Genomic DNA, 3,285 nt, shown 5'->3' with positions numbered 1-3,285 from the left:
AGAGCTAAACACTCTGGCCTATTTGTAAATGAATAAAGATGTTATTATCTTAAGAAACAGAGTGGCCTCATGCTTAGTTCATCAAGATAGAAAACAAAATGATTTTGTTCACCTATTTTGAGAATCAAGAAGGGAGATTGAAGAGAGGTCTGTTAAAAAGTATAAATTAGCCGGGCTCGGTGGCTCAGCCTGTAATCCCGCGCCTTTGGGAGGCTGAGGTGAGTGGATTGCCTGAGCCCGCGGGTTTGAGACCCGCCTGGGCAGCAAGACCTCATCGCTACAATAAATCAAAAAATCAGCCGGGCGTGGTAGCGCACGCTTGTAATTCCGGCTACTCGGAAGGCTGAGGTGGAAGGATCGCCGGAGCCCAGCAGGTCGAGGCTGCCGTGGCTGGGAGCGGCCACTGCACTCCAGTCTGGGCGACAGTGAGACTCCAACTAAAAAAAAATAATAAATAAATAAATAAATAAAAAGTATAAATTTACAATTAAACAGAAGGAATGCATTCTATTGATTGATAACACAGTAGGATGACTATGGTTAGCAATAATTTACTGTATATTTAAAAATATCTAGATAAGGAGATTTAAAATATTCCCAACACAAAAAAAGCTCATTGTTTGCAGTGATAGATAACAAAATTACCCTGACTTGATCATTATTCATTGTATCCAGGTATTAAAATTTCACCTATCACCTCATAAATATGTACAATGATATCAGTAAACAATACAAAAAAATAAGATAAAATGTAGTATTTTCCACTTTTATTCACAGGTCACACATACCTGTGTGTGTATGTATGTAGCACATAACAAAATTGGTATTTTTGAAAAAGCAGGCTTTATGACATTTTGATGTATTTATCAAGTAAACTTGATAATTTTAAAAGACCAAATCTCATTAACTTGAATATTTTTCTGTAATTTAGTGAGAAACTACTATATGTGAATATTTATATGTGTGTGTGTGTATATATACATATAGTGTTTAGCTAAAATGATATTCATATACTTATTGACCTTTCTTTTATATTATGAAACATCATAAGTATACAAAAAGGTATAGAGAGTAATAGAATGAGTGTGCTTGTATATCCTTTGTATCTATTGCCTAATATTTTAAAAAATCATTTATGTTTTACCACCTATGTTTCTTTTTTATGAAAATAAGATAAAATATTATATAGTTTAATCTCCCAGTATATTTCTCTTTAATCTTCTTATGTTTATTATACTCATGAATAATTTATACTTTCTGTCTACATACATTTATCCATAAGCAAAATATAACACTTTTTCCTTGTATACAAACTGGTTGTTTGTTTGTTTGTTTTTTAATCATCACCTCTGTGTACCTTTCTGCAGCTTGAAGTGTTAACATTATCTTTTTGCTATCTGCTCATGCTGATACATTGAGACATGTCAATCAATTTCTTTAATATGGTCTTTGATGAACAGGTCTATTATATAGCATTTTATTATATGTGTATGCTGCATTTTATTTATTTTTACCCTTTTACATTAGATTGTTTCCATTTTTGACTGTAAAACTACTTGAACATTTTTGTGCGTTCATTCATGTGCACATGTGATTTTTCCTGTAAGTGGGTTGTAGAACATGAGAATATTTAACTTTACTAAATATTTCAAAATTGCTCTCCCAAGTAATTTTCCAATTTATATTCCACATTTTTAAACTAGCAAAGTATGATAATTCAATTTTCAGAGCTTTGCTAATATTCATTATCTATTGTGTAATCCAGTAGCAAATATGAGAAAAGAATGTCAAAGACTTGAGAAAGGCTCTGTCTTCACATTCATCCTGCCTACCACCTTGGCCACCATCCCTGTGATGAAAGTGGCTTATTTTCTTCAGTTTTTAATTAAGTCCTTCACTTTATTGTTCCTCTGAAATACCTTTCCTGTTTTAAGAATACAGTCTCTCTTCTTCAGCTATTAGAGATTTGTGAACCATATGAAGATCAGTATTTAGCTATGAAATTAACAAGTTGAAGAAAATGAAAGATTTTGCAAAGGCACAAAGTCTAAGGGGGTGTAGTTTCTTTCAGCAGCTTTCAACAAGGCCTACATGATCTGATTCTGCACAGCCTTTCTACCCTAACAGGTTATCAACTCACATTTCTCTAACCAGAGTCCTGCCTCCAAGTTTTTGCACTTGTTATTTCATACATCGGCAGTGCTTTCATGGCAAATATATGCTTGGCTCCTTGCCTTTAGATCTCTGCGCCAAGATCACACATTGGTGAATTCTTTGATCGTCCTATTAAAAATAGCATCTGTAACCCCAGGTTTGTATATCTCTCATCCCTGTTTTTATTTTTTAATACATACATTACTATCATTTCATATACTGTATCCATCTTTATATGTGATTCTTACCTGTTTTTCTATTAGAATATACATTTCATACAGATATTCTGTATTTTGTGTACTGCTATAATCACTGTAGAAAGAACAGTGCTGTCATAGACTAAATATAAGTAATTTGAATGAATGAATGCTTCCCCCTTGTAAGACTGAGAAATCACATGTGGTATTTTTCAAATTGAGGAACATAAAATTAATTGCACATTTAGCACAGCCGCCAGCAAGTGGTAACCATTCAGTATATTCATCTGTAAAATGCAGATTAAAATAGGTAGTGTTAAGTATTTCCAGGAAGATGATGGCATAGTCAATCAGCCTGTGTGAGTGATTGTTTGGAGAATTCTGAAATGTGTTTCTCTGTGTAAGTGGGAGTATGAGAGGCTGACTGAGTGGGAACTTGAGAGCAAGTGATCAGGGCCCTCGTGATGGAGCCACTGGTGCTGCAGCTGCTCTGCTTGGACCCTAGTACTTCCAAGAACACCAAAGCTGAATGTCTTTGTTAAAAATCAGCAGAGCTTTTCTCAGGAAGAACTGCTGGAATGATTGATGATTCCAACACCACAGTGCAGGGCGGAACACTGGCAGTGAGGGCTGTATAGGAAGTGCAGCGAGAGAGAACCTGAAGCACAGTTCTCAGGAAACAGCAGGGAAAAGCCACACTGAGCGTGGACTGGGTTCCAGAGCCTTGCCAACAAGTCTTGAGATTCAGACACCGTGATAACTGCTGGTGGAGGGAGCTAGCAACTGCACTGATGACAGGAAGAGTAGCCAGCAAGAAACTGAGCAGACTCTCTAATGCCTGGGTAGAGAAGTGCTCCAGGGTGGCCTCTGCAGAACAGAACTGCATCTCTGAGACCAGATGTTATCTCTGTGTTGTGCTGGGGTTGCTCTTTGC

This window comes from Carlito syrichta, unplaced genomic scaffold (genome assembly GCF_000164805.1).
Source record: "Carlito syrichta isolate Samal-C Ts95f unplaced genomic scaffold, Tarsius_syrichta-2.0.1 Scaffold314304, whole genome shotgun sequence".
Lineage (NCBI taxonomy): Eukaryota > Metazoa > Chordata > Mammalia > Primates > Tarsiidae > Carlito > Carlito syrichta.
The sequence above is the reverse complement of the archived record's forward strand: the minus strand, read 5'-3'. Positions refer to the sequence as shown.